Consider the following 14470-nt stretch of genomic DNA (forward strand, 5'->3'; position numbering starts at 1 on the left):
GTGTTTAATAACACATTGATTCATCAAAATCGAAAAAATCACGTTTTTTGTTAGGATGCATCATTTTAATGAATATGCATCCAATATGGATGCACAAAACCAAAAACATGATTATTTCGATTTGACGGATGAATTTGTTGTTAAATACTTAAATAAAGATAATTAGTTATGCACTATGTTAGTTTTATGGACTTTTAATGCATCAAAATGATGTTTTTAAGATGTTCTCACTGTTTTTATTTTAAAAGTATTCTCACCGAAGTTTTACTTTATAAATAGATATAGATACATATTTACAAATCACATGACGGTTGTTATTTAACTACCATTTTGCGGGCATGCTTGCACGTGCACGTGCACGCTACAAACTATCCAAGTCAAACGGAATAGGATCGAAAGTGAAAGTATTGCTAAAATATTGCCAATAATTAAATTTGTACTACATCAGCAATTTGATTTTTTGTTACCAAAGCCAAGGGTCTTATTTTCATGGTAACTTACGGATATTATTATTATTACTAGCTAATTAAAGTATTTTGTGAAAAATAACATCATAGTAAACAAAAAAACAAATATGATGGTATTAAATATGGAAACTGGGAAGCAATGTTAAATTGCATATTATCTGAACTTAAAAGTAATTATAAAACTATATGTTCGCTGGTTTAAGTTTTAGAATTTACAAATTAAGTCCTGTCAACAAAATGTTAACGATAAACCGTTACAAGTATTCAGAGGAAAAATTCTAAGAATTGTCATCTCGAAGACCTTAAGGATCGAACTCAATACCTTGAGGCACTTCCAGATTTTACCTAAGGTTTTTTGTTCAATCCTTAAGGATGACAAGTCTTGAGATTTTTTCTCCGAATACTTATAACAGCTTATGGTCAACAGCTCGTTGCATGTATAAGGTATGTACAACTTTCACCATTATACGGTAAGGTTTTCCTAGCCAGATTTCTGTATTGACTAAATGTACTGGAAAAAAAAAAAAAGTCCTGTCAATGTTTGTAACACATTTACACTTACGTAGAAGTTTCTCTTGTAAGGGTGGAGGAAATGTAGCAAGACGGAGGAGTGGTATCATGTGGTACCACAAGATACACTATCCCTGTTAAATAAAATGCTAATAGATGGAGAAAATGAGATGAAAAGTGGCATGGTTTTCACACTTTTATAAGCTTTTAACTAATTATATTTCATTTTTGACAAAAATATATTTGTTTTTATTACATCATTTTACATTCATAAGATATAAGGTATAAGTTTCAACTACTTCATCAAACACATATACCACCAAAAGTTACAACTAAAAGCTAGCTCAAACTAAAAGTTTTAACAACTAATTGAAAAAAAGAAAAACTAAACAGTAGTTATACAATAGGAAAGATAGTAGTTTATTAATTTCTACCATGCTATATTAAATCAACTAAACAAATACCATTTTCTCAAATTAAAACCATAATAGAAGTGTTTGTCATGTTAATTAAATATGATATAATTTTTTGGTTCCATAATAAATAAATAGTATATATAAGAAACTCACATTAAAGTCATTTATAGTAACTAGTGTTCAGACCGGTCCATTTAAATAGACGGGTAGTCTTAAAATGTATTAATCAAAATTAAAAATTTGGAATTCAAGTATATTAAATAGATACCGAATAAAATTAAAATACCTGAAAATTAAACATAAAACGATTAATCTAGTTAACCCTTTTCTTTCAACTTTAGTTAAATAAAAAATTTGTAGTTTGTTATATCTAAATTTAAGACACACACAAACAATAATTTTAGACTAAAATTATGAAACTAAAGAAGTAAACATACGAAGATTAACTCCATATAAATATTTAATTTAGTTAACCCCCTTTTTATTCAACTTTGGTTAAATAAAAAATTATAGTTTGTTATATCTAAACTTAAGACAAACACAAACAACCATTTTAAACTATAATTTTGAAAACTAAAGAAAAATATATAATTTGAAAAGTACATACCAATTCATCAACAAAAACCATATTGAGCGTTTTGATTTTCTTTATGTTGTCCTACTCCAAAACAGTCCATACATGCACAACACGGAAATGTAGATGATGGTTAACATGTGTTGGCTTAAGATCTTCAAAATGAACTAACGTGGTCTTATTTTTGGTTGTCGAAAAAGAAGACATGATGAACCTATAATGGATAACAAACTAAATTAATAGAGATAATAATAACAATGATATAAGAACTCAATGTTAAATAATAATAATAATAATTAAATATGAATAAATTATATTTAAAAAAAAATCTTTTAGTAATTGACTTCTTGGTAGTCGAACACCAAATTCTCCAATCTAGCATGCATTGTTTCAAAGTTTACTAATACAAACAAAAGGTTTGGAGCAAATGGTGTAACATAAAACATATTAATATTATAATAATTAAATTGCTAACACGTAAAAAGGAAAAAACCCTTTTCAGAAGGTCGAATCCCATTTTTCTGAAGCAATAAGGATTGAAAGTTTTTAGGAGAATTTTAAAGATAAAAAGATTATTTTAGTAATAGTATAGTCGGTTTATAAATTTAATAATAATAACTAAAAAAAATATGAAGAGAGAGTTTTAAACTAAAGAAATGAGATTAGAGGTTCCCCAACTTTTTTTTTTTAGTTATATTATTAGAGATTTTTTCTTTGAGTAAGTCAGCTCATCAAAATAATATATGCCATTGAAAAAACGTACTTTGACTAGATTGGTATTCAAATCACACAAAAGGACATGCACCAGTCAACACGGGCGGCTTTCGAATCTTCAGCTTCTACCCCACCTAATACATCAAACTACACACAAAAATGATCACGGCTACATTCTGAGGGCTTATATGTAACCAAAAGATTACTTAATTTTAATATTGAAATAACTTGAAGAATAAAGTTAAAGTATTATTGATTATTGGATTAAAATTTAATTATTATTTTTAAATTTTAACTAATTAATTTTAATGAAAAGATCAAAAAGTCGAGATCATTTTAACTTTACCTTACAAATTTCCCTTCACTTTAAAGAATCTCTATTCACTCATGATCATCGTGCATCATGAAAATCATCGTGCATCAATTTAACCATGATCTAAAGGTCAAAATCTTGTATTATTTGTTTTATTTTAATACTTATTTTACAATAACCAACCTATATATATATATATAGGGAAAAGGGAATATAAGGCTGTCTGACACCTAAGCTTAGGTGTAGAACCCATCACATACTAATATTTTATTATTTCTTGTTTAATGAATAAATGCATGGGCCCTCATGATTTTTATGGATTAAAAAAACAATATGTGAGTGTTCCAACCTAAGCTTACATACCCGACAGCCTTATATTCTCATCCCTCATATATATATATATATATGGGTTCTAATCATTTTAAAACTAGAAAAAGGAGAAAACTAGAAAACAAATTTCCACCATCCATTTCTAAGATCAAGATCCATTTTATCTCTCCTCCTTCCCCTTTGTAATCCCGTTTTTCATCTCCTCCACCATCATTCACCTTCTCCGGTCATATTTTTCCGATCAGCCGCCGCCACCATTACCGCCCTTCGTTTCCGGGTGGATACGGTATGGGCTCCGTCCTTGTTGCCGGCGCCGTCGCCAGAAGAGGAGAGAGACATATCTGGTGGTCGTCGTCGCCATCAACGGAGGAGGAGGATGACTGGTGGTTGGAGATGATGGTAGTGGTGGTGGTTGTCAGAGATGATGATGGTGGTGGCCGGAGATGATGACAGTGGTGGTGGTGGTCAGAAATTATGGTGGTGGTCGGAGTAGCAATAGCACCAACATGAGAGAGAGAGGAGATAAGCTTTATTCTGGGTCATAGATCGTGGTGATTGGATGGCCAGGATTTTCAAAAAAAAAAAAATAGTTTGCAAATGAACAATTTATATATATATGATTAATTAATTTCTTATAACTTTTATATAAATTACGGTGTACATAATAATTTATATGATTGTCATCTCGGTAACATATTAGTTAGAGAAAATGCTCATAAAATAATTTTTTTAACCACATATTTCATAGTATTTTATAAATAATACTATAAAACACATTTATGGTGTTTGGCTGTGATCATTGTTAAATAAGAAGCCACTGATAGTATCGAACTAAAAAAATTGATATAATTAATCCAACAAAAATAGTTAAAATATGATTACAATTTATTAAACACAATACTAAATAGTCATAATGAAAAGAATATCAGTTTTAATGTACACAAACAACCAATAATAGCATCATACTCAAATCTCCCATTAATTCATCACAATAAATGTGTGAAGTGAAACTGAAAACTAGATAAATCTTTCAAGGGTTTGTTAAATACAGTCCTCAGGGTTGTGTTTAAGGTGCATAAATTGTTTGTACATTTACCATGAAAATCAGGGGGCAGACTTTTAATATGGAAGGTACAAATTTTTTTATACACGTTAAATATAGCCCTTAGGGCTGTATTTAGCATTTCCCAATCTTTCAAGATCAAAAACCTTAAGAATAAGTCACTAAGTTTTCATAACTAATTAATTATTAGATAATAAGTTTTAATTTTGGGTAGTGATATATATACAACAATTTTTTGCCATTCACAACAACTGTGCACATTATACTGCACAGTATATAATTGTATAAAGCAAACATTGTTGTATCTAAAAAGTTGTTGTAGATTTATCATTTCCCTCTTTTATCAAATGTCTATCTTGATCCTTGCAGGACTAAACATGTCATTTAGCATTTGACCGGTCAAATACAATCATCTAATGTCCTTTTTCTTATAAAATGAAATTAAGATCTCTGTTAATAAAAAGATTAGAATTAGAATTATATGAATTTTTATTTAAAAACTAAAATTTCTGTAAAAACTGGTTAAAACACACTGTGATCTGAATCAAACACAATGTGTTTTTATTGTGTTTTCTAAAAACACATTGTGTTAAATTTTAAATCACAACGCATGTTTGATAACATGTGAAAAATCAGAAAATTGTTCAAACACACTGTGATATGAACTTAATTAACACAATGTGTTTTTTAAAAAATGTGCAAACACACTGTGATATGAACTTAATTAACACAATGTGTTTTTTAAAAACACATAGTCTTATATTCAGATGACAGATTGTTTTGGCCAGTTTTTTAGTTTTTACGAAAATTTTAGTGTTTAAATGATCACAATCATACCAGTTTAATGGTTAGAAAAGGATATATTTTTATACAATATGGACCTACGAAACATCTTAACATTAAGAGTTAAGTACTTTTTTCGTCCCTGTGGTTTATCATTTTATCACTTTTCATCCTCGCCATTAAAAAAAAATAAAAAATAATGGTAACAACTTATCCAAACAAAACAAAAACTTATATATACATATATATCTTTGAGAATCTACACAATCACCTTCAAATGCAAACACGTATATACAATGTTTTAAATACAGGTATATACCGGTCGGTGTTACCGGCAATACCGGTATGGGGGTGGTACTCCGGTACAACTATTTCTGGCATTTTTGATATTTTTCGGTAATACTGTTCCGGTGTTCTCATTTTTAATTTTTTTGAATTTTTTTAAAATTTTTTTTGTAATATTTTAATATTATATTTTTTTTAATTTTTGAACTTTAAAACTTATACTTTATAATAAAGTACTTATTTGGTATTTTTGTATTTTTTGAGTGAATAATAATTATATTTTGACAATTGAGTTAAATTATAGTAAATTTTATAACATTTTTATAAATTAAATTAAATTAGTCGTACCGCTGGTGTTAAATTACATCTTTATATGTATGTATATATAGGTTTTTGATTTGATTTTGTTTTGGTTTTTGATTAAATTCTTGTTTGGAAGTTTGTTAAAGATAAGGATGAAAAATGCAAAAACGATAAACCATAAGGACGAATTTTGCACTTAAGATGGATGAAAAGACATAAATGCCCCTGGGTTAACAGATCAAGAACGAAATGCAAACCACGGGAATGATTTTAACCAAAAGTTAACAGCGAGGACAAAAAGTGATAAAACGACAAACCACAGGGACGAAAAAATTACTTAACTCTAACATTAATAAAAGCAAGTTAGTCAATTAATTGATAAAAAGTCTGATTTTACAATGATTCGGGTTTGCTTAATGATTAAAGAAGAAAAAATAATTATAGTATGAGTTTTGCTTACATGTGAAGTCCAGAAAATAAATACTAACTAAAAATTGTTCTAAGAATATATATTGAATAACTAAAATTTGTTCTGTCAAAAGTTATCTTAATCAACATTTATAAAAGTATTGTTAAGCCCATTCATTAAGAAGTTATTTTAGATAAATTTTAGTATATGTCATTTAACTAAAAATCATAAAAGTTAGATTCATATAGATTTCCTTTTGTTTTATCTTTTATCTCGTTCTCTTGTACAAATAAAAGAGAATTTTTTCTAGAAGTTTTTTTAGATAAAAATCTTATATGTCAACTTCATATTCTTTCCTACAAGTGTTTAAAAATTCATGACATCATAAATCTTTTGATTTTTCTTTCTTTCAACCTTTATATAATTTAATCTAATTTGGAAACCAAATTACTTTTAATATTAATACATCTCTTATAAATAACAAATCAAAACCCCACAAACTTTATGTCTAAGCTTTCTTTTATACAAGTTGTTATTAACTATTTTTATATTACTATGCTAATGTTATTATTAATAATATGGAGTTATATTATACTTTAATTTGTAGCTTCATTATTAGTTTTTTTTAAATTGTAACATAACTAAAAGATTATAATTATATAATTATGTGTATTTTATTAAAATTTTAGCTGTCATAATGATTTTTCTTATTAAATACTACGAGTAAGTAATAATTTTTTGTAACACCCCAATATTTTTAAGGTAATAGAAAATTAACACTTTTTATAGTTTTAACATTAAATTAATTTCCAATTTGAGATAAGGGGTTAATTTAGTTAGAACTTTAGTGAATGACGGGTATAATACCCATAAAAATTGAAGTAAAAATGTGGCAAATGCAGGGAGTGCCCAGCCAATTCCCATTTTTCTGTTTTGTGATTTTATTTTTCTTTTCTTTCTTTTTCTACAACTTTCTTTCAATCTTTTCTTCATATTAATCCAATAATCAAAGCAATCAATCATTCAAGTGAATAACAATCATCAATAATCATCAATAAACCAAATTGAAAAGCTAGGGTTTGTGAAATTGGTGGTGGTGGCCGAAATTGAGAGAGAAAAAGGAAGAAGGGAAATTTTGATTCAAGTCTAAATTATCAAACTCTTGCGGTATTAATTTCTTTAGTTTAATTTTAATCTCTTTTATCTAAATTAGGGTTCTTGAACATTGAAATTTGGGGTTTTTATTGTTTGAGGTTTTCAAGTAAAACCCTAATAATTTTGATTTAGAATTTGATACTTAAATTTAGAAAATATGTTGATGATGAAAAAACCCCATAGTAAGAACCTCATATTTGTGGTGTTTGACTAGTAGATATAAGATGAAGCTTTATTATGAGAATTTGATTTTTCTGAAAGTTTTTGAATAGCCCAACACCATGGTCATGGGGTTATGGTGACATTAGTTAGATGATTGTGAAAGAGTTAAGTCCTGGAACTCATGAACAAATATATGTTGAATTATGTTTAAGTGGTGAAAATCATTGTGTTGGGTATACTAGCCATCTAGTGTCAAATAGCCAAGTCCAAGGTGAGTGTATATATGCGTTTTAGTTTGCGATCTGAAGAGCATAGGGGGATAAACTCCTATGACCTAAATATATGTGAATTGTGTAAGACTAGTAGACGATTGTATACCTACTAGCAAATATTGATTTTAAGTAAGACTAGTAGATGATAATATACCTACTAGCATATATTAGATGCAAGACTAGTAGATGATGAGATACCTACTAGCATGTTTTGATTTGGTGTAAGACTAGTAAACGACGAGATACCTACTAGCATGAATCCTTGGCCAAGTAGAAGTTATATGATCATGATGGATTTGTTGCTATTTTGATTGTTAAGTGAAAGGCTTAAGTGTTTATATGCATTTTAAAGTAATATAGCTATATAGATGTATGGATGATACATGTATATATACCATTCACTAAGCTTTAAAGCTTACTTTTTAGTTGTTTGATGTTTTATAGGAATAGGTAGTAGTAACAAGAGCAAGGAGCCGGTAACGTGAAGTTAGGTTCAAAATCTCGAGGTTCGGAAGAATTGACATTTTGGGTAATTTGATAGCCAATCCCTTCTTGACCATTTGTTTCTTGATACAAACTTTGTTTTGGTTGAATCAATCTATTTTGATGTAAACACTTGAAATTATGTAAAGTATCTAGTCGTTTGGTTTGTAAATGGTCATATACATATTTAGTGCTTTGATGGGTTGGGCGTTTGACCCATTTCATCATAGTTTGAGTAACCCTCCAAATGGGTTGTATAATGTTTTGGTACAATGATATATGTATATGGTAATTTGAGGTCATATGTTGTTTTGGAGTTGAAATGGTATTTTGGAATGAATGAGTTTTTCAGAAAAGTGCAGGAAATGGTAAATTTTGATGTTGAGTTCCTGTACAGGTGTCCCACTGCGCAGCAGTGGGAGTCCTCAAACCCACTGTGCCGCAGTGGGGTTTTTGGTCGTTTGGATCCGTGAGTTCCCACTGCGCCGCAGTGGGGGTCCTGTATAAAAAAATAATAAAAAAAAAATAAAAAGTTTGTAGGTTTGCGGTTACTTAAGACTGGGTCTTACATTTTTGGTATCAGATCCATGGTTCGAGGGATTTAGTCATTCGGTCATTTAAGTTAGGATGCCTAGACTTGAACCATAGGAGATTGACTTTGAGCTTAGGTTTGGGTTGTTCGTGTTTGAGAATTAAAGTATTTAGTAAGGTTGATTTAAAATGAAATAGTTGATGATCATAATAGAGCCAGCCTAATATCGGTCATAAGTTATTACGTTCTAAATTGAGCTTATTAAATATGGAAGTGATCAAATATGAGTGTTTGGGGTATTAGAGACTAAGTTGTGAATGAAATGTGTTATTTATAAATTCTTTAAATTTTGTAGTATGGATTCATCTCAAGGTGAAGATGGATCAAATCGTGGTAAAGATAAGAGCATAGTGAATGAAGTGACAGTGGAACGAGAAGATATAACCCGTGACTTTATTTGTGAACAAATAGGTAAAGCGTTAGAAAACTTTTCTCCGTTCATTATGAAAAAGTTGAATGAAACTCTTGAAGGAGCGATGATCGATTCTATTGCTAACAACATAAAAGAGGAAGTGGCATTATCGGTTCAAGAAGAATTTGATAAACGTTTTCCCAAGGATCAAGCACCGGAAACTCAAACTCTTGAGAATCAAGCGAAGCCAATAAATGAAAAGCCTTATGATCTCAAGAATTTCACAATTGCCAAACCTCCTAAATACAATGGGGATCCAGACCCTATTGTAAGCACTAAATGGGTAAATGAAATTGAAGGAGCTTTCCATATTACAAAGACTCCACCTGAAGACAAGACCTTGTGTGGGTTAAGTATGTTGAGTGGTCGGGCTAAATTGTGGTGGGACAGCGAAATGGTGAAGAAGGGAGAGGATGCGATGGCAAAGATGGATTGGGCAGATTTCAAGGTGGCTTTCTTTAAGGAGTTTCGGTTTGAAGCTGATGTAACCCGACTTAGAAGCGAATTTATGAATGATTCGCAAGGTGCCATGAACATAAATGAATTCCGTGTGCAATTTCTTGATAAAGCACAGTTTTGTCCGGAGTATTTGAAAGATGATAAATTGTTGAAGGAACACTTTTACCGAAAGCTTCGCAAGAATATTCGAGAAAAGATTACTCTACTTCAAGTTGAATCTTTTACCCAATTGGTTGATGTAGCGAGATGGCATGAAGTTGAAAAACGAATACCGGAGGAAGACTCTTTGAAAAGAAAAGCGGAACAAAGTGATTCATTGAACAAAAAGTTCTGACCAAGTGGAAGTTCAAGGAGTAGCTCTTCTAGGAGAAATGTTCCCACATGTACTAATTGTGGGAAGCATCATTCGGGAGTTTGTCGTTTACCTCCGAAGAAAGGATGTTTTAACTGTGACCAACCGGGTCACATTAGCCGAGATTGTAAGGTTGCTCCAAGGAAGCCTACTGTGTGATTTAAATTTTTTAATGAGGGGCATATGAAAAGTGCCTGTCCATTATTGTCGGAAAAGGAAAGACAAGCGGAGATAAGAAGGGTGAATGAGAAAAAGATGGTTAAAGAAGTGGGAACTCCTAAGGGGAGATCATTCCAAATTTCGGTGGCTCAAGCAAAGGAAACACCCGATGTCGTGTCAGGTACCTTTCTAGTTCATGACACTCCCGCTAAAATTTTATTTGATTCCGGAGCCAATCGTTCCTTTGTAGCTACCCGATTCACTAAATGTATTCCTTTACAATTATTTTTTCTTGAATCTCCTTTATTGGTGGAAGTAGCGGGTGATCAAACTTACATGATTAAAAACATATATTTAGGTTGTAACTTGACCATAAATTTTGAAAATTTTAAAGCCAATCTTATTCCCATGGGTTTGGGAGAACTTGATGTGATTTTGGGCATGGATTGGCTTGGCCAACATAAGGCGAGTATTTATTGTTAGATAAGAGTGTTCATCTTAAGACTCTTAACGGTAAGGATATGGTCATCTATGGTGAAAAAAAATCAAGATTCTTTACCTTTGTGTACTTATGCTCGAGCTTGCCGACTCATTTCTCATGGATGCAAAGCTTTTCTTGCTCATATTATTGATTCGAATAAGAAATCTAAGTCGATAACTGAAATTCTTGTTGTAAATGAGTTTGTTGATGCTTTCCCCGATGATCTACCGGGTCTTCCTCCCGATAGACAAATTGACTTTAAAATTGATCTTGTTCCGGGTGCAACACCCATTGCTAAAGCTCCATATCGTCTTGCTCCAATTGAAATGCGAGAAATGATGGAACAACTCCAAGAACTTCTTGATAAGGGTTTTATTCGCCCAAGTAGTTCTCCATGGGGTGCTCCCATTTTATTTGTTAAGAAGAAAGACGGTAGTTTGCGGATGTGTATTGACTACCGTGAGCTCAATAAAGTTACTATTAAAAACAAGTATCCATTGCCTCGCATTGATGATCTTTTTGATCAACTCCAAGGAGCATCATATTTCTCAAAGATTAATCTTCGTTCGGGATATCATCAACTTAAAGTTTGTGAAGAAGATGTTCCAAAAACCGCATTCAGGACCCGTTATGGTCATTATGAATTATTTGGTCATGCCTTTCGGTTTGACAAATGCTCCTGCGGCTTTTATGGATCTTATGAATCGGGTTTGTCGTCCTTTTCTTGATAAATCTGTTATTGTTTTTATTGATCATATTTTGATTTATTCAAAAAGTCAACCCGATCATGAAAAACATTTTTCGTGAAATCCTTGAAACACTTTGCCGAGAAAAGTTGTATGCTAAATATTCTAAATGTGAGTTTTGGTTGCGTGAAGTGCAATTTCTTGGACATGTAGTTAGTCAAGAAGGAATTAAAGTTGATCCGGTGAAAATTAGTGCAATCATGAAATGGGAACCTCCTACGTCCCCAACAGAAATTCATAGTTTTCTTGGTTTGGCGGGTTATTACCGTCGTTTTATTCAAGATTTTTCTAATATCGCCTCGCCTCTTACCAAGTTGACTCGAAAGAATGAACAGTTTGAGTGGAGAGGTGAGTAAGAAAGTGCATTTCAAACTTTAAAGGAAAAATTGAGTCAAGCTCCTTTTCTTACTTTGCCGGATGGAATTGAAGACTTCTCGGTATATTGCAATGCTTCATTTAATGGTCTTGGATGTGTTCTTATGCAAAGAGGGGGAGTTATCGCTTATTCATCAAGACAATTAAAGATCCATGAGAACTCTTATCCCGTTCATGATTTAGAGCTTGCGGCAGTTGTTTTTGCATTGAATATTTGGCGTCATTATTTATATGGCGTTAAATTTTATTTATTCCGATCATAAGAGCCTTAAATATTTCTTTGAACAACGTGATCTTAATAATCGTTAACAAAGATGGTTAGATTTGTTAAAGGACTATGATTGTGAAATCTTGTATCCTGGAAAGGTCAATGTGGTGGCCGATGCCTTAAGTAGAAAAAGTTCTCACTTTTCAATCCATGTTTCACCTTTGTGGGTCATGATTACCAATGACTTTATGGAACGTATAAAGGAAGCTCAAGAAGAGGCATTACAACATGATCCTAAACAAGAGAGAATTAAAGGGCAATTGGAACATCTCTCTAAAGATTCCCGTGGTCTAATGGTTCGTTATGGAAGAATTTGGATTCCATTTTCAAGTCCTTTAAAAGAAACTCTTCTTGATGAAGCACATAAATCCAAGTATTCTATTCATCCTGGTGCAACGAAAATGTATCATGATTTGAAAGTTGATTATTGGTGGCCGGGTATGAAACGGGACATAGTCAAGTATGTAGAAAAGTGTTTAACTTGTTTACAAGTTAAAGCGGAGCATCAAAAGCCATACGATAAGCTCCAACCGCTTGAGATATCCCAATGGAAGTGGGAACACTTGACTATGGACTTCATCACTAAACTTCCTAAACCGCCTAAGCATCAATTTGACTCCATATGGGTAATTGTTGATCGATTAACGAAAAGTGCCTTGTTTTTACCCATTCGTGAATCTTCATCTTCTGAAGTGCTAGCTGATATTTATGCGAAGGAAGTTGTAGCACGACATGGCATTCCCGTCTCTATTGTCTCGGATAGAGATACTAGGTTCACTTCCCATTTTTGGAAGAAATTTCATGAAGATATGGGTACCAAGTTATATTTTAGTACCGCATATCATCCACAAACGGATGGACAAAGTGAACGAACTATCCAAACATTAGACGACATGTTGCGTGCATGTATTATTGATTTTGGAGGACCTTGGGATGGGTATTTGCCTTTGGCCGAATTCTCGTATAATAATAGTTACCATTTTAGTATAAAAATGCCTCCATATGAAATGCTTTATGGGAGAAGATGTCGAACTCCCATTTGTTGGGGGGAAGTAGGGCAACGAGAATTAGGCGGAACCGATATAGTACTTGCAACTACACAAAAGATAGACGAAATTCGTGAAAGACTCAAAGCCGCTCAAGATAGGCAAAAGTCATATGCTGATATTAGAAGGAGACCCATTGAGTTTGTGGTTAGTGATCAAGTTATGTTAAAGGTATCTCCATGGAAGGGTTTGCTAAGATTTCGCAAACGTGGAAAATTAAGTCCACGATTTATTGGCCCATTCCGAATTGTAGCCCGTGTTGGCAAAGTGGCATACCAATTGGAGTTACCCGAGGAGCTATCTCGAATTCATGACACTTTCCATGTATCTCAACTTCGAAAATGTCTTGTTGATGATGCAACATGTGTTCAATTGAATGAAATCGAATTAGATAAGAAATTAACTTATGTTGAGGAACCCGTTGCTATTGTGGAAAAAGAATTGAGAAAGGTAAACAATAAGACGGTACGAACTTTTAAAGTACAATGGAAACACCATAAGAGCTCGGAGTATACTTGGGAAACCGAGCATGATATGTTGGTGTATTACTCGTCTTTACACATGGCTGGGATCACGGGGACGTGATGGATTCTGAATAGGGGAGATTTGTAACACCCCAATATTTTTAAGGTAATAGAAAAATAACCCTTTTTATAGTTTTAACATTAAATTAATTTCCTAGTATTTTGTTTTGAGATAAGGGGTTAATTTAGTTGGAACTTTAGTGGATGGCGGGTATAGTACCCATAAAAATTGAAGTAAGAATGTGGCAAAGGCAGGGAGTGCCCAGCCAATTCCCATTTTTATGTTTCATGATTTTATTTTTCTTTTCTTTCTTTTTCTACAACTTTCTTTCAATCTTTTCTTCATATTAATCCAACAATCAAAGCAATCAATTATTCAAGTGAATAACAATCATCAATAATCCTCAATAAACCAAATTGAAAAGCTAGGGTTTGTGAAATTGGTGGTGGTAGCCGAAATTGAGAGAGAAAAAGGAAGAAGAGAAATTTTGATTCAAGTCTAAATTATCAAACTCTTGAGGTATTAATTTCTTTAGTTTAATTTTAATCTCTTTTATCTAAATTAGGGTTCTTGAACATTGAAATTTGAGGTTTTTTATTGTTTGAGGTTCAAGTAAAACCCTAATAATTTTGATTGAGAATTTGATAATTTAATTGAGAAAATATGTTGATGATGAGAAAACCCCATAGTAAGAACCTCATATTTATGGTGTTTGACTAGTAGATATAAGATGAAGCTTTAGTATGAGATTTTGATTTTTATGAAAGTTTTTGAATAGCCAAACACCATGGTGATAGGGTTATGGTGACATTAGTT

The sequence above is a fragment of the Erigeron canadensis genome, chromosome 7, assembly GCF_010389155.1.
Source record: "Erigeron canadensis isolate Cc75 chromosome 7, C_canadensis_v1, whole genome shotgun sequence".
Classification (NCBI taxonomy): domain Eukaryota; kingdom Viridiplantae; phylum Streptophyta; class Magnoliopsida; order Asterales; family Asteraceae; genus Erigeron; species Erigeron canadensis.